This window comes from Mobula birostris, chromosome 6, assembly GCF_030028105.1.
Source record: "Mobula birostris isolate sMobBir1 chromosome 6, sMobBir1.hap1, whole genome shotgun sequence".
Lineage (NCBI taxonomy): Eukaryota > Metazoa > Chordata > Chondrichthyes > Myliobatiformes > Myliobatidae > Mobula > Mobula birostris.
This window is the reverse complement of record NC_092375.1, coordinates 62470562-62489439: the sequence shown is the minus strand read 5'-3', so window position 1 is coordinate 62489439 and position 18878 is coordinate 62470562.

Genomic DNA, 18878 nt, shown 5'->3' with positions numbered 1-18878 from the left:
TACGCTTGAATGCTTGCAGTATACAGAATATGGTAGATAATCTTGTTGCACAGTTAGAGATTGGCAAGTATGAAGCCGTGAAGATCACTGAAAGAAGGTTATAGTTCGGAGCTTAACATCTAAGAATACACATTGTATCAAAAGGACAAGGAGGTGGACAGAGGGAGTAGTGTGGCTCTGTGATAAAATATGAAATCAAATTCTTAGAAAGAGGTGACATTGGATCAGGTGTAGAATCCTTGTGGTAAGAGTTAAGAAACTGCAAAGGTAAAAAGAATCTGACAGGAGTTATATACGGGCTTTTGAAGAGTAACCAGGATGTTGTAATCTCCAATTACAACAGGAGATAGAAAAGGCATGTCTATAGGGCTATGTTATGATAATCATGACATATTTCAATGTGCAGACAGACTGGGAATAGATCTCAAAAGACAGAATTTGTAGAATGCCTATGAGCTTGTTGTTGAGCCTACCAGGCGAAAGGCTATTGTGGATTGGTTATGTGTAATGATTGTATTTGATTAGGGAGTTTTTTGGAAAAGGAACACAGGAGAAAGTGATCATAATATGTTAGAATTCACCTCAAAAGGAGAGGGAGTAGCTAAAGTCAGACGTATCTGTATTACAGTGGAGTAAAGGTAATTACAGAGGCATGAGAGAAGAGCTGGCTGAAGTTGATTGGAAGGGGACACTAGCAGGGATGACGGCAGAACAGCAATGGCTGGAGTTTCTGGGAGTAATTCAGAATGCACAGGATTGATGCATCCCAAAGATGAAGTCATATTCTATAGGTAGGATGACACAACTGTCGCTGATAAGGGAAGTCAAAGACCAATAAAAATCTTGCCCAACAAATCTGTTAGAATTCTTTGAAGAAAAAACAAACAAGATAGGCAAAAGAGAATTTGTGGTTGTTGTTTTTTTGGATTTTCAAAAGGCCTTTGACAAGGCACTGCACATGAGGCTGCTTAACAAGATAAGAGCCCATGGTATTACAGAAAACATACTTGCATGGATAGAAGATTGGCTGATTGGCAGAAAGCAACAAATAGGAGTAAAGGGAGCCTTTTCTGGTTGACTGCCAGTGACTAGTGATGTTACATAGGGGTCGGAGTTAGCAGCACTTGTTTTCACATTATATGTCAATAATTTGGATGACGGAATTGATGGTTTTGTGGCCAAATTCGCAGAAGATATGAAGATAGTTTTGAGGTAGCAGGGAGGCAGCAGAAGGACTTAGACAGATTAGGAGAATGGACAAAGAGGTGGCAGATAGAATACAGTGTTGGGAAGTTTATGGTCATGCATTTTTGGTAGGGGAATAAAAGTATAAATTGTCTTTCAAAAAGGAAGAAAATTTCTAAATCTGAGGTACAAAGGGACTTGGGAGTCCTTGTGCAGGATTCCCTAAAGATTAAATTGTAGGTTGAGTCAATGGTGATGAAGTCAAATGCAATGTTAACGTTAATTTCAGGAGGACTAGAATATAAAAACAAGAATGAAATGTTGAGGCTTTATAAGGCACTGGTGAGGCCTCACTTGGAGTATTGTGAGCAGTTTTGGGCTCCTGTCTAAGAAAAGGTGTGCTGACATTGGAGAGAGTTCAAATGAGGTTCAAGAGAATGATGCTTGGAATGAAAGTTTTAACATATGAGGAGAATTTGATGGTGCTGGGCATGTATTCACTGGTATTTATAAGAATGAGGGGTGATCTTATTGAAACATATTAAATGTTGAAAGACCTAGATAAAGTGGATGTGAAGAGGATATTTGCATTAGTAGGGGAATGTAGGACCAGATGGCACTGCCTCAAGTAGAGGGATATTCATTTACAACTGAGATGAGGAGGAAGCTCTTGAGCCAGAGTGTGGTGTATCTGTGGATTTTCTTGCCACAGGTAGCTGAGAAGGCCAGGTCATTGTGTGTATTTAAGGCGGAGGTTGATTAGTTCTTGATTAGTCAGGGTGTGAAAGTTTATGGGGAGAAGGCAGGAGAACGGGGTTGAGAGGGAAATGGAATGGCCATGATGAAATGGCAGAGGAGACTTGATGGGCTGATTGGCCTAATTCTGCTCCTATGTCTTATGGTCTTAAATCAGTCTAAGTATTAATGAACCAATCATCACAAAGTTTACAAGTTTGAAGGGGCTTCAACCTGAAATATTAATTCTTTTGCACTTTCCACAGATGTTACCTGAACTTTTGAGTGTTTTTAGCATTTTCAGTTTGGATTTTCATTCATAAGTTAATGAATGCCACTCCAGTTATAATTCAGCTTGGTTAGCTGAAGGGATATGAGTTTAGTTTGTTAATATAGAACCAGGCATTGATAGAGTTAAATGACTGTGGCTTTGGCTGGAATAATTGTTTATTTTAATTAAATTGCTCAATTGCCTAAAACTGTTCATTAGATTAACTGAATGCAGGTGCAACAGAACAACCAGCCATGTGAGAACTTGATGTTCCAAACCAAAAAAAGAACATTCAAATATAATGTTTCTTTTCCTTTTTACAGGGGATGTGGGTGTTACAGCCAAGGACAGTATTTGTTGATCATCCTTAAATGGTCCTGTGAAGATAGTGGTGGACTATCTACAATAAAATTCTGATTTTTATAGTTTAAATACTCCAATAGTGTTGTTGAATCAGAAATATAGTGTATCAAAGTTTTGTAAACTGACTGTGAAGCACGTACACTGTATTTCTTAATTTCTGTCCCACTAATGAGAATGGTAATTACTTATCAGGAATCATTTATCCCTTCACCATTATTGCCAAACTGCCTGTTAACATGAACAGTACAAAGTTCCAGTCACAAAGACTCTGCCAAGTTGTTCTCTTGTGACATCAGGCTCAGTAAATAGTTTACCAATGAGCTTCTACATAAAGTGATTCACCCTTGGGCAACATAGGACATTCTAGTGATTTAGGAGCTCTCCATAGTGTATGATCCTACTTTTAGAACCTTACATTCACTTACCTCCTCACACTCATGCTTACATTAAACAGAAGGATACTATTGCTGTAAAATCCATGAGGTTGTATCCATATCCTTAGTAACAACTTTGTCTCTACAATTTTGGATTGTTTTTCAAATACAGATCTTTTCAGTTCTTAGAAACTCTTCTCCTTGAATTATCTGCCCTTCATCTTAATAAGCTCAACTGATAATTTACTTTCTCAACAGATCAATGTTAGAAGCTAAAGTCCTTTTCCTAAAACAGATGATGAATCCAGTACTGTAACTTTGCTATTTCCAAAAGTCATTAAATACGTGTTTGTAGTTTTTGTTTGGAGTGTGCATTGGAGTACGGAGCCAAGGAAGAAGAAGACAGCCTGTGTCCCCAAGGATCCTTCTTTCTGCATACTGTTAGCTTTTGAAAAAGCTCAACAGTGTAGTCACCCTTAAGATGAGGGAGTTACTTGTGCTTCTGAGAAAATATGGCATTCGCTGTGAGAAAATACTTCACAAAATCCACAACAATTTATACACCAAAGGAGAGGGCACCTTTCATGTTGTTGAAAAGTTCCACGTTCTTCATCGCAGGCCTTACAAACCCATGGATGTAGTTAATGGCTGCTTGTACTCCTGGGAATCCAGCAATGCTTGCAATTCCTGTGTTTGAACTTCTCACTGAAAGCAAAATAAATGGAACCATCTCGCAACAGGATAACCTTTCTAATGCAACAACCTATAGTAAATAGATTGAGGCAGCACCAAGGTGTCCTCAATTCTAATCAACAAGCTCAAAATCCTGGGCCTTTGGATCGCTCTCTGCAACTTGACCCTTGACCTCCTCACCGGGAGACCACAATCTGAGCAGATCAGAAATAACATCTCCTCTTCGCTGACAATCAACACTGGCACACCTTAAGAACGTTGGATTAGCCTACTGATTTACTCTCTGTACACCCATGACGGTGTGGCTAGGGAGATTAAAAGTACACCTGGGGCGACCGAGTAATCACTGGCTCAGAGGCTTTTCATGAGGTGAACCTTGACAAGGAGTCAGGCACTGATAGTGTACCCGGTAGAGTACTGAAAACATGTGCCAAACAATTGGCAGAAGAGTTCAGGGGCATCTTCAATCTCTCACTGCTGCAGTCAGAGGTTACCACCAGCGCCCAAGTAGATCAGAGTGTGCTGGCTCAACAGCCATTGTCCAATTCACTGACATCTGCTGTGATCGGTCATATGGCTGGAATCAACTCCTGCCCGAGCAAGGACCTGGACCCGTTGGGAGGTGCCTATTGCCACAATAGATCTATAGCAGATACAATCTCACTAGCTCTTCTCTCGGTCTTCGATCACCTGAACAATAGCATTACCAAAATCAGGCTGCTGTTCATTGATTACAGCTCAGTGTTCAACACCATTATGCTCTCAGTACTGATCAACAAGTTGAGTGTGTCACAACAACAACCTTGCACACATCTGTAAGATCGAGGAATTGAGTGTAGACTTCAGGAAGTGAAGTCAAGGGAACACACATCAAACCTCATTGAGATCTCAGCAGAGGAAAGGGTGAACAGTTTCAAGTTCCTGGGTGACAATATCTCTGAAGCTCTATCCTGGGCCCAATGTATTGATGCATTTACAAAGGAGGCATGACAGCAGCTATATCTTGTTTGAGACCAAAGACACTGGCAAATTTTTACAGAATTACTTTGGAGGACATGCTGACTGGTTGCATCTCCATCTGGTATGGAGGGGCCACCACACAGGACTGAAAAAAGCTGCAGAAAGTTACAAGCTCAGCCAGCTCCACTAGCCTCTGCAGCATCAGGAACACCTTCAAAAGGCGATGCCTCAAAAAGGCAACATCCATCATTAAGGACCCCCATCATCCAGGACATGCTTTCTTCTCATTGCTACCATCCAGGAGGAAGTACAGGAGCCTGAAGACCCACACTAAAAGTTTCAGGAACAGCTTCTTCCCCTCTGTCATCAGAGTTCTGAATGGACAATGAACCCATGAACACTACCTCACTACTTCTTTTCCTTCACTTTTTGTGTTAATTTAATTTAATTTTAATGTACTTATTGTAATATATAGTTTATTATTATTAAGTATTGCAATGCACTGATGCCGCAAAAAAAATTAATGACCAACGCCAGTGATATTAAACTTGTTTCTGATTCTGATCTGCTGCAGCAGCTTGAGTGGAACCTGAGGTGAGGAAATCCGTAGGCATCGCATCCTTGCCATCCACAGTGAGAATGGTCCAGGCATTAGTATGTGACTTGAGGGCTTCCTACAGCATGACACTGATACTGTGGTGAAATCCTTTGAAACCGTGAGCCTGGGTTCATCACAAAGATGCGAATGATGATTCCGCAGGAATCAGTTCATCACAGCTTGGCTCCTTTCCAAAGTCCTAGACTTCCTCTGAGTGAACAGCGACAGCCAAAGTAGCACCTCCAGTCACGGAGCGCTTCTGATAGTGTCACCAGTGAAGCACTGATGGAATGAGAACTGTTAGAGGATCAACTCCTGATGGTTAAAGCACTTCCTGTAGATTTTAGATGTTCAAGCAGCAGGCATTGAGCTCTGAAGTTGCCCAGTCTGGTGCCCTTACTGTATGTCAGCGGAGTTTCTTTGGATTGTGAGAGAAAACAGCAAATGAGATTAATAATACTACTGAGACAATTCCGTAGTAGAGATGGTTCAAAGTTCATGGAACATTTATTATCAAAATGTGTATACATTATACAATCTTGACATTCGCCTCTTTACAGGCAGCTACAAAACAAAGAAACTCAAAAGAACACATTAAAAAAAGACCGTCAACCACCGGCCCATCCCTCACCTATGGTCCTGACAACCTGACTTTTTGAATCTTGCGCAGCGCTTAAATCATCCAAACATCAGGTCATTCTTCACTCTCGGACTGTTCCAGAGTCTGGAGCCCACCCCCACCCCCCCAAGATTTGGCCCATTCCCGACATTTTCAATTCAGCCCAGTGCTTAAATGGATCAGACATCCAGAATTTCCTCACTCCTGCCTCTGCCTCTGCATGCCTCGCCTGCACCTCTAGCTCTGCCTCCTCCTGCATTTGCTTGCCTCAAGCATGCCTCACCTGTGCCTCTTCCTCCACTCACCTAGCCTTGCCTCTGCTCACCCCTCCATTGTTAGCATCGATTGTTATTAATAAAGAGTTATTAATAAGCTGTTTAGTAGTTTTCTTTGTATTATTTGCTCTGTATTTTGTTGCTAATAATTAGTCGCTGGGCATCACCAGTGCTATCTTAAATTAGATCAACCATGGTGATCATGGTCTGGAGCTTTCACACTAATTTAAGTTCCTATGGGCTTTTCATATATGTTTTTCATAAACAATCATTACTGAGAAAAGTCAGTGTATCAATGTGCACAGGTGCATAGAAGCTCTTGGCCCAATTTTGCACTTGATGCACTTGTGCCCAGAAACAGTCATTAGTATAAACTACTTCAGATAAAATTTAAATTTTGTGCATTAATGCTGAAACTGTGTGTGTATTACAAATTCTGTTTTCTAGGCTATATATCCTTCATCACAAGTGCAAACTGCATTCAAAACTGTAGAACAAGTCATTTTGGCTTTGCAATCTGTAGCAGATGAAGATGTTTGCAAACCATATGTCATGAAGGTAGTAAGAGAATAAAAATGCCCAATTTTAGGTTGTGGGTGTAAAGGAATTGCAAATACGTATGTACTGCTGAGCACTTAACACTGCATACTCGGATTGATACATCTTAACATTCCGTTGGTGGTATTCAAAGACACCCAAGCAGATGTTAATTTAAGTTATTCCATGTAGCACTTTAATGAGTAGAAATGAATCATTTGGTTGTGTGCCAATAGATAACTAATGGCAGGAAAGGACACACACTGGTGAAAGTCATGTCTGCATAATGCAGAACCTTATATATTGGTTAAAAAGGTTTTAAAAATGGAATGCCTAGAAAATGTAACATCACAGCTCATGGACTTCCAATTAGAGAAATGTCCTTTCCTGACTGACCTCTGCGTTCTTTCGCTAAGCCAATTTTGGACACAATTGGCAAGCTAGCCTTGAATCCATCTTCCTTAACCTTCCAGGCCAACATACTAACTGCCTTACTAAAAGTATCTAGTTCTTTCCAGGCATATATAATGAATAAACTCTTCTTGGGCTTTCTGCTGGGTTCAGGCAACAATTATAACTGACGTTTTGATGACAAACTCTGCCATCTTCATCAGGGGCTAGACATGCCCAGGCAGCACCCCTGATGAAGGTAGCAGAGTTTGTCATCAAAATGTCATTTGAAATTGAAACCTGTACCCTACCAAAAGGAAGGGGAGAAGACAGAGTAAGAAGGTGCGGGGAGGGGAGGAAGACGTACAAGGTGGCTGGTGACAGATCAAATTGCGAAGGGAGAGGGGTGAAGTAAAGAGCTGGGAAGTTGGTGAAAGAGATAAAGGGCTGGAGAAAGAGGAATCTGTTTGGAGAGGACAGAAGAGCATGGAAGAAAGGAAAAGGGAGGAGGACAAAGAGAGGTGATGGCAGGTAAGCAGATAAGATAGAGAGGGAAACAGGAGGGGAGACATTTACTGGAAGTTTGAGAAATCAATGTTCATGCCATTAGGTTGGAGGTTAACCAGACGGAATATAAGGTGTTGCTCCTTCAATCTGAGTGTGGCCTCATCATGGCAGTAGAGGAGACCTTGGACTGACATGTGGGAATGGAAATGGGAAGTAGAATTGAACTGTTTGGCCATTAGGAAATCCTGCTTTCTGTGGCAGATGAAGCATAGATTCTTGGTGAACCAGTCTCCCAATCTACATCGGGTCTCACTGATACACATAGGGAGCGCCGGACACAGTAGAAGACCCAAAAGACTCACAGGTGAAGTGCTGCCTCACCTGCAAGAACTGTTTGGGGCCCTGAATGGTAGTGAGGGTGGAGGTGTAGGGGCAGACGTGGCACTTGTTCCACCTCCAAGGTTAAGTACCAGGAGGGAGATCAGTGGGGAGGAATGAATGGACAAGGGAGTCGCGTAGGGAGTGATCCCTGTGGAAAGCAGAATGTGGAGGAAGGGAAAAGTGTGATTGATGGTGGGACCCTACTGAAGATGGCAGAAGTTACAGAGAATTATGGGCTTGATGCAGAGGCTAGTGGGGTGGTAGTGGGGTGGGCTAGTGGTTCCACATAGCTGACGAAAAGGTAGGCATAGCTAGTACCATGTGAGTGCCAGTTGCTGCACCTTTGGATTGAAAGAAATGGGAGGAGGCCAAGGAGAAATTATTGAGGGTGAGGACCAGTTCCGTTAAATGGAGGAGAGTAGTGGTGGAGGGGAACTGGTTGAGTCAGTTGTCCAGAAAAAAGCAGACAGCTTTAATGCCCTCCTGATGAGGGAAGGAGGTGTATAGAGACTTGATCATGCTGTATGGGTTAAACTATTGATTACATTTATTTGTAATTTTAGAGGTGAAGGAAATCAAAGTACAGCAAAATATCTAAAACTGAAAAAACTGTGAATGAAGGCAACAAAACTTTGGAAATTAATGCAGAAAAATCGGATCTTTCGCAGATATTTTCTAGGTTAATCATTTCAAGTCTCTTTCACTCATTAGGCTCATTTCCCTGACATTAATGAATTTACTTTTACTGCCAAGTATCTAATCATTAGATAATATAAAGCAAGGGATGCAAATTAAATCTTTCCTTAATTATCTGAACAGGACATTAATTGCATATATGATACTAAGTTCAATTCTCCTCTCACCTAGACACTAGGCCCTATACATGTTTCACTAAGACATGGGCAATTATAAGCTGACAAACTGATTTATATTCCTTCATGTGCATGGACAATGCAATGTTTACAATTATGTTTAAATTAGTTTGTATTAGGAATTCACCTAGAATGTCAATTGCATAATCTCTCAGTGCTGTGCCACAGAGAAATTATTTTCTTTCCAGAGATAAAATGATAACGACCATTACTGGTCATTCTCTCTGTAATTTTGATTGGATACTTCCAGGTGTAAATCACCTTTACAAACCTTACGTAATGCAGAAGATTGAACAATTTTCCTGTCCAATACTCTTCAGAAATTCCAGGGAATTTGGGACATATTGCAATGAAACACTTGTCTGCATGTAGTCCAGAAATAACAGTCTTTCTAAACATAGCCAGATTCAGATATTGTCTATCTATGTAAATAATTACCTTCTCCCTTGGCCCTCATCCATACAATAATGGATAATGCACTAAATCCACTCCAACACCATCTCTCACACCCCACAAATCCAGGTCATTCCTGAAACCCCATTAACAATAGCAATTGGTTACATTCCCATCTATGAGTTTGCCTACTGCCAAAACAGGTCAACAGTGGACATAATCTCTCTGGCTCAACACTTGACTTTGGAGCATGCCAGTCTGCTGTTTATTGATTACAGCTTTGCATTCAGCACCACCATTCCCTCAGTATAAATCTCTAAAACCTGGGCTTCTGTACCTCCCTTTGCAATTGGATTCTTTTTCTCCTCATTGGGAGACCACAGTCAATGCAAATTGATAAAAAAAAATCTCTTCATCACTGATAATCAACACATGCACACCACAAGGATGTGGGCTTAGTCCACTGTTCCACTCTCTCTACACTCAGGTTTGTGTGTTTAGGCACAGAGCAATACCATCTATAAATTCAGCAATGACACTCCTGTTGTTGACAGTGATAAGGAAGGGAAAAGGAGTGAGACAGATGAGTAACAACCTTGCACTCAACATCAACAATTCGAAGGAACAGATTGTGGACGACATGAAGTGCAAGTCAGGAGAACACACACAGTCCTCATTGATGGGCCAGCGTGGAAAGCGTGAGTAGTTTCAAGTACCTGGGCATCAACATCTCAGGCCCAACACTTCGACTCAATCATGAATAAAAAATAAATTGCCGGTGCTGCTCCCTAACCTTGTTCAATGAATTGATAATCCCAACATTTGATCATCCCAACAGAGCCAGTCCTGTTCTCAATCCCTGCCATCCAGCCAATCATTTCTATCTGGGACTCCCCTGTCCTCTCTCCAATCAGCTGGCTTTGTTCCCCAAACCCATCAACCACCTGCTAATCCCATTTCCAGAACATCCCAACAAATTGCTGGTCCTCATCTCTGCCATCTCCCTCATTAAATGTTCAGTCCTGATCACTGACTCCTCCTTATCCAACTTTGCCATACCAAACAAACAGCCTGCCATTATCAACAACCCCACCCTGATCCTTCTCTTTGCCTGGTTTTAGCCCTTCACACTCTGACAGTCTGAAACAGTCTTTCCCTCACACAATTCCAATACTGCTCCTTGCTCGGCATTGAGGTACCAGGACCTCTCCTGTGTACCCGATGATGTTGCAAGTATCTATGTGATGAGAGACTTAGGCCAGGATGGTTAGGAGCTGAGTGCTGGAGTATTTACGACTAGAATTGAGGCAAGATACAACACTGAAACGAAGACAGGGTTGTAACCTAGACACTAGATGAGGATCCAAAACTGAGCTGATGATTGAGCACTGAATATCAGTTCAGGTGCTCTTGAAATATTAAATCATGGCGTCAAAATATGGCTGCCAATTAGCAGGGCAGCCTGAATGTTTTAAGGGGGTGAGCCAGCTATCCATATTCTAAAGAGTTAAAGCATCTGAACCCTGGAAGTGTGCGCAGTTGGGTGCATGTCGTAAAATCTAGAGCTCTAAAGTTTATGGCCACAGCAATCTTAGCAGCCAATGCAGTTCTCATCCTCTCTAAGGTAGCGTTTCTTGCAAGGGTAGGTGTCATCTTTCACTGAGACTGCCCATTATGAAGTACTCACACACTGTTGCATCTTCAAATAGGCAAATTATTTCTCAAAAACACAAGAGATTGTGCAGATGCTGGAAATCTGGAGCTACACATACAAAATGCTAAAGGAACTCAGGATGTCAGGCAGCATCTATGGGAGGGATAAACGGTTGACATTTCAGGCAAAGACCTTTCTGCATAGATTTAATCTCCCCATGTCCTTCTGATCCACCTCTAATCCCAATCCCCCTTGTCCTCCCTCTACCAGCACCTTGTCCACCTTTGCACACCCTCTAATCATTCCTACTGTGGTGTACCTAAAGAGGAAGTGATGCAACCACATCTGCACATAATTGGTTTATTTCAAAGTCCATCTGCACATGACAAATCCTTCGCAGAAGTGTCCATAAAGAATTGACATAAGAACATATTAAGATAAGGGATAGGAAATCGAGAGAGGATTTGAGGAAGATTATTTTCAATCCAAATTTGTAATTTGGAATGGACTGTCTGAAGTGTGGTGAAGCAGGAATTTACACTATATTTAAGAAATATGTAAACAAGCATTTGAGATACCAAGGCATGGAATGATATTGCTGTAATGTTTATATACTGTAAAGGGATTGATACAACAAGGTAATTAATAGCCACCATAGGCCTAGTGGCTGAAGGGTCTTTTTCCACGATGCATTCTCTGTGATTCCTTGCAGGTTTTTGGAACATTAAGACATCTGAAAACTAACAAATTCTTGTTGAATTGCAGCAACTACCACCAGAAATCAGTATCAATGAATTAACTGGTCATGATCCTTTAAATATTACTGGCTGGGGGTGTACAATGCCGGAAGTATTTTCAAAAATAGAAGCATAAAACATGATCATTGCTGGAAAGTATAGCTCCAGGATATCAGCACTGGTGACAGCAAAATGGACCTACCTATTTACTACATTTCTGGCAGGTGTTTGCTGTGCTTGTTAGTGCCAGCAGGACACTTGCACTCATGTCCCAAAATGTGCATGCATATTGGGTATGATTCAATGCAACTGACACCCAAAGGACAAGTTTTAACCATACAGTATGGCATGGGGCTGCTCATAGTCATAGACATAGATTTCTATAGCACAGAAACAGAACCTTCCACACAAATTTCCCGCACATCATGCTCTCTATCCCAGAAATTCTCATTTGTGTCATATTCCTCTAAGTCTTTTCTATTCGTGTACCTGTCTAAACTTCTTTTAAATATTGTAATTTAACTTGCCACTGCAGCTTCCTCTGGCAGGTCCTTCCATAAACCTATGACCCTCTGTGTGAAAAAGTTCCCTCTCAAGTCCCTTTTAAATATTTCCCCTCTATGTGCTCTAGTCTTGGACTCCCTGTCCTGAGAAAGTGACTGTGACTATCCACATTATCAATGCCCCTCACAATTTCATAAATCTCTATAAAGTTACTCCTCATCCTCCTATGTTTCAGAGAAAAACATTCCAGCTTATCCAGCCTCTCCTTATAACTCAAGCCCTCAGAACCAATAACATCTTTGTGAATCTTTTTTGCACACTTTCCAGCTTCATGACATCCTTCTTGCAACTGGTGACCAGCATTGTGCATAGTACTTCAAGTATGGTCTCACCAATGACTTGTACAATTGCAACTTGACACCCTAACTCCTGTACTGAATGTACTGTCTGATGAAGCCAAGTGTGACAAATGCCTTCTTCATCAGAATGTAAGAAGCCATTCATCAAAACTCACAACATGCAATAAAAATTGAAATTTATAATTACATGTTAAACAGTATAAACACACTGAATGGTAAAGTGTAAGCTTTCAAGAAGCTTCTCGATAAAGCACCAGTTTACTTGTGTTGTAAAAGCATCTCTGCTTTAAATGCATCAAGGTTAATAGAATCTACCCAAAAGCTGCTCGCACGTCATTTGTGTTCTGAAAACTAAGTGGTTGAAGGTTATTCATGTTATCAGCTCACATTGGATTGATTCCTAAATAAGGGAGGAAATGTGTAACCTGGGGATAGGAATGGCTACTGAAAATTTCACCTTTCTATCTCGCTCATCAATAATTTAGTTAATTTAGGATTCTGCAAGCCTTTGATTTTGCTTGCACAGCAACTTTTGAAAATTGTAAGTCTGAGACAAGTATTTGGCATGAACCATTAATAGTCATAATTTAGCCTGAGCTGAAAAATTATGAGTTTATAGCTTCATTCCAAAGGTTTGAACATACAATCTGGACTGACAATGGATTGCAAAAGTTTTCCAAAAGAGACACAGTATTTTGGGAGAGGTAATGAAAAAAAGCATGTGGTTTACATGCAAACAACAGGAATTCTGCAGATGCTGGAAATTCAAGCAACACACATCAAAGTTGCTGGTGAACGCAGCAGGCCAAGCAGCATCTGTAGGAAGAGGTGCAGTCGACGTTTCAGGACGAAAGGGTCTCGGCCTGAAACGTCGACTGCACCTCTTCCTACAGATGCTGCTTGGCCTGCTGCGTTCACCAGCAACTTTGATGCATGTGGTTTACATATAAGGTTCGATTACAGTATTTGAAGGGATAGTTTTTCTTGGTGTCCTGACCAATATTTATCTTGATCACTCATCAATGTGGTTAGATTCATGTCCTAATTAATTTTTGCATTTCTTATTAATATTTCTGATTACATTTCAGAAGTACTTTATGGCTGAAGTACTTGTGTTGGGCATGTGGCCAAGTGGTTAAGGCATTCGTCTAGTTATCTCAAGGTCACTAGTTCGAGCCTCAGCTGTGGCAGCATGTTTGTGCCCTTGAGCAAGGCACTTAATCACACATCGCTCGAGTCTGTGCGAGGAGTGGTGCCCCACATAGACTTCCAATCTGCGCCTTGTAAGGCATGAAAATGCCCAACGCAGGCCTCTCATGGTCTGAGTCGACGTTCCCCTTGTGGCTAAAATGCACACAAAATCCTGGAGGAACTCAGTAGGTCAGGCAGCATTAAACCTTTATGGAAATCTTAAGGCAATAAAACCCACTATAAAAATTCTCTCTTTTCTCATGCTCTGTTTATATTATTCTGCATTGTTTTAATTCCTAACAGAAAAGCTATTGAAGCGAGTTGATATTAGAGCTGCTACCACCAGAAGGAGACTACCCTGATGCTGGTTGATTTCTACCATGTTTATGTAACGACTATGCCCCACTTGACTCCTGTTTGTCTAGGGTAAATTGGCGTTGACCCTGCCAACTCTGTAATTGTGTTGGTGTGGATACTGTGTGATTGCATCCAGGTACAAGCCCACGACATAAAATATCAGGTGGTACACAATAGGCAAGTAAATGATTACACTTTATAATTATTTCTTGCTGATGGGTTAGTAGAAACAAATAAAATGAAGGTGCCAAATCAGTAAATTTCATCAGTTCTGTGCACAAATAATTTGTTGGAGCTCACGAAATTCAGCATCCGTTCCTCTCCTCGAACTCCTCTGAACTCTGTCGACCCTCGGTAGATAACTCCCGGTGATCTACCAGAGCGCTTGACTCACATCTGGCCTCTTCTCTTCTCCTCCACCAAAAACCCGCTCCTCCGTTTACCACACGTACAGATAGAATAACATGACTTCCATTGGCTAGCAAATGAATACAAGTCCTGTTATCACTAATTATAACCCAAACATGCTGCTACAGAGAACCCCTTACTCAGCAGTTAACAGCACAGAGAAGTCATTTTGTGACCGTTAACAATTAACATTACAATGAGTATTACTGAGAACCCTACATTTGAAATGAAGAGGGTGATGGAAATAATTGCCATCCTTGAGAATAAATGGAAAACTATGACCATCCACTAGCATGCGGATGGCTATGAGAAATGTATTTTGTAGAATGGTTGTTGGGCAGAGCAGGCCTAAATGAGAACAAGACACTAGACACAAGATATGATCAATGATAATGAGAATGTGCCCATTAAGTTTTCATCACATCTAGAATGCTACAAGAAAGCTGGAACAATTTTCATTCAAGCCTCAATGAAAAGAAAGTCCAATTTTAATTGATGTAATTGGACACCTATCAGTATGAACATGCTGCGCAGAAAACCAAGCTACAAGTGTAGTAAAGTCCAAATACATTTTATCCAGCATTTTCCTTATCAACACTCTCCAAATCAGTCAATATCCTTTCCACTCTACTACATTTAGCTTCCATCTTTTCAAGCAGTCACCAAAATAAAGTTTCAGCATTTCATGCTGTTGTTTAATTTTTGTAAAAATTAAGTTGCTAAGATTTGCTAATTGAAGACAGTGGGTCCAATTTTGATAATGAAAACAAGTAGCAGTGCAGCTTATTTCCATCTCTCCAGAGCTTTATTTCCATTTTTTTTCATACTTCAGACTAAATTAAAGTAAAAGCCATATGATATGTTTAATCTAGATGTTGATTTGCTAGTAAAATTGACAGAAGTCAGAAGGTAGTGTCAAAATTAAAGTGTATGAGGATTACTTCTGCACCTGATGGCTGAGTTTAGTCAAAAAATCGTGAGTTTGATCCATAGTTTAGCTGTTTAATCATATCCACGTTGCTGGAGGTAATTGGATTTGTCCTCAATTTCTCTAGGTTAAGGAAGCGAATAACAGCAGCACTGGCAATTCTGTTTCTGTATTCAATAATCACGACTGGAACTGTGAGTATGGATGTTAGCTGGGGATAGGATCAGATTTGATCATAACACCCCATGATTGAATAGCCTGCCAACAATGTCAAGGTTTGCCAATGAATAATGGACAACTTGTAGGAAGCAGCGGACTGTAGTCTGTACCCATGAAGCCTTAATGTAGCAATGAGTCAATGTTGTCAAGAGAGACAGAGAGGTAGGATGAAAACTAGAAAAGAAAATTGGCAAGACAGAATCAGTCAAAATAACGTTAAATTCAGGTAAGCTGTGCCTACTGCAAAATTCCAAAGCAGAATCGATGTAGGAAATAGGACTAGAAAAATATTGTAACCATCTCATACTGGGCAAGATTTTCTTCAAAGATTTTAGGAGAATGAAATTCTGCGCCTCCATATAATGATTACACCGAAGCCCTCGGCACTAAGAAAGAAAAGGGACTTAGCTTTCTTAGTAAGAATTATTTTTTCTCTCTGCAACTGAACCTTTTGAAATCTACTTGTTGGGACCACTTCTTTTCACATTATATGTCAATAACTAATTGACGGAATTGATGGTTTTATGATCAAGTTTGCAGATGATACGAAGATACTGTAGGTGAAGGGGTAGTGCATTTGAGGAAGCAGAGGGGCTACAAAAGAACTTATACAGATTGGGAGAAAGGACAAAGAAGTGTCAGATGGAATAAAGTGTTAGGAAGTGTATAGTTATGAACTTTGGTAGAAGAAGTAAAAGTGTAGACTATTTTTTAAATGGAGAGGAAATTCAAAAATCTGATGTGCAAAGTGTCTTGGGAGTCCTCGTGCGGGATTCCCTAAAGGTTAATTTGCAGGTTGAGTCTGTAGTGAGGAAGGCAAATGCAATGTTACCATTCATTTCAAGAGGACTAAAATATAAAAGCAAGGATGTACTGTTGAGGCTTTATAAGGCATGGGTGAGGCCTCACATGGAGTATTGTGAGAAGCTTTGGGCTCCCTTATCTAAGAAAGGATGCGCTGACATTGGAGAGTGTTCAAAGGAAGTTCACGAAAATTATTCTGGGTTGGAAAGGCTTACCACATGAGAAGCATTTGATGGCTCTGGCCTGTGCTGACTGAAATTCAGAAGAATGAGTGGTGACCTCATTGAAACCTATTGAATGTTGCAAGGGTTTGATAGAGTGGATGAGAAGAGGATGTATCCTGTGGTGAGAGCCTCTAAGATCAGAGGACACAACCTCAGTATAGAGAGATGCCAATTTAGAATGGAGATATGGAGGAATTTCTTGAGCCAGTGAGTGGTGAATATGTGGAATTCCTTGGTACAAGCAGCTGTGGAGTCCAAGTCATTGGGTATATTTAAGACAAAGATTGATAGATTCTTGATTAGTCAGGGCATGATGAGATACAGGGAGAAGACAGGAGATTGGGGGTGAAAGAGAAAATGGATCAGCTATGATCAAATGGCAGAGCAGACTTGATGGGCCAAATTCTGCTCCTATATCTTCTGCTCTTGTGGTCTTTAATACTTGGTCAAGTACATCATCTGGGCTGTATACATTTTGTTGGTTCACCCTCCGGAAGGATGCTCTCATGTCAGCCCATGGACTGAAATCACAGGGTCATCATCAGGGGCTGTGGGAGTTTATGGTAGTTCCTCCATGTTTTGATGGTCAAAGTGAGCATAGAAGGCATTGAGCTCATCTGGAAGCAAACCACTGTTGTCACCTATGCTGTTTGAATTCACTATGTAAGAGGTAATAACATGCAAGCCCTGTCACATCTATTGAACATCCTTCATTGATTCAAGTTTGGTTCAGAATTACCACTTCACCTGTGAGATGGCTTTCTGGAGATTGTGCCTGGACCTCTTGCATCTTTACAGTGTGCTAGGTTGGTAAATCCCCAGGGCCTGATGGAGTGCATCCTCAAACTTTGTGGGAAGTTAGAGAAGAAATTGTCGAGACCTTTGCAGAGATTTTTGCTTCATTGTTAGCCAGTAGTAAAGTTTCCGAAGACTGGGAGTTGGCTAATGTTGTTCTGTTGTTTAAAATGGGTAGATAAGAAAGCAAGGAAACTATAGGTTGATCAGCCTGACATGAGTGGGGGAAGTTACCGGAGGAAATTCTGAGAGTTAGCATTTATCAGCATTAGGGTAGACAGTGTCTGACTTGGAAGAGTCAACATGGCTTTGTGCATGGAAAATTATGCTTGATAAACCTTTTAGAATATTTTGAAAGGGTATCTTAAAACATAGATGGGAGTAGGGCAGAGAACATTTATCTATTTGGACTTAAGCAAGGCTGTTAACATGGTCCTGTATGGTAGGCTGACAGAGGGTCTCCAATGGAATCCAGGGAGAGCTGGTTCAGTAGAATCAGAATTTGCTCTAAGATAGGAAGCAGAGGATGGTGGTTGAAGATTGTTTCTTGGAATGGAAGCTCATGTCTAGTGGGGTGCGCCAGAGGAGTCGGTCTTGGGACCCATGCTATTCATTGGTTATATAAGCGATTTGGATGTGAATTCACTAGGCTTCATCAGTAATCTTATCAATGGCACAAAAGCTGGAGGTGCTGTGTATAGTGAAGAAGGTTATCGGAGATACATGAGGATCTTGGTCGGTTAGGGAAGTGGGCCAAGTATGGTAAATGGATTTCAATATAGATAAGTGTGAGGTGATGCATTTTGGTAAGTCAAATTAATGTTAGACTTAATCTATGAATGGTATGGGACTAGGAAGTGTACTGAAACAGAGGGACCTAGCAGTGTAAGTGTATGTCCATTGAAAGCAGAATCACAGTTAGACATGCCGTTGAAAAAAGCCACCTACATGCTGGCCTTCATCAGTCAGGGTGCTTAGTGTAGAAATTGGGACATTTTGTGTTGCAGATATTCAAGTCATTGATGAAGCCGCCCTTGGAGTTCTATTTTTATAGGGAAGATGTGATAAAATTAAGAAGAATACAGAAAATGTTTATGAGGATGTTGTTACTACTAGAGGATCTGAGGTATAAGGAGAGGTTAACCGCACTTGGTCTTTATTCTTTGGAATGTACTGTAAGAGAATGTGGGGCAACCTATAGAAATGCTTAAAATTATGAGAACCATTGAAAAGGTGGATGCTAACAGTATTTTCTCCAGGGTAGGAGAGTCCATAACTAGGGGACATAGATATAGGGTGAGAGTGGGAAGATTTAAAAAGGACCTCAGAGGCAACATGCTCATGCAGAATGTGGTGGTTATATAGAATAAACTACCAGAGGAACTGGTTGAGGCAGGTACAATAGTATAATTTAAGAAGCACTTGGATAGGTACATGGACAGGTGGGGCTTAGAGGTATATAGACCAAATGCAGGAAATTGGAACTAGCTGGGTAGACATTGTGATTTGCATGGTTGTTTTAGGCCGAAGGGCCCATATCTCTGA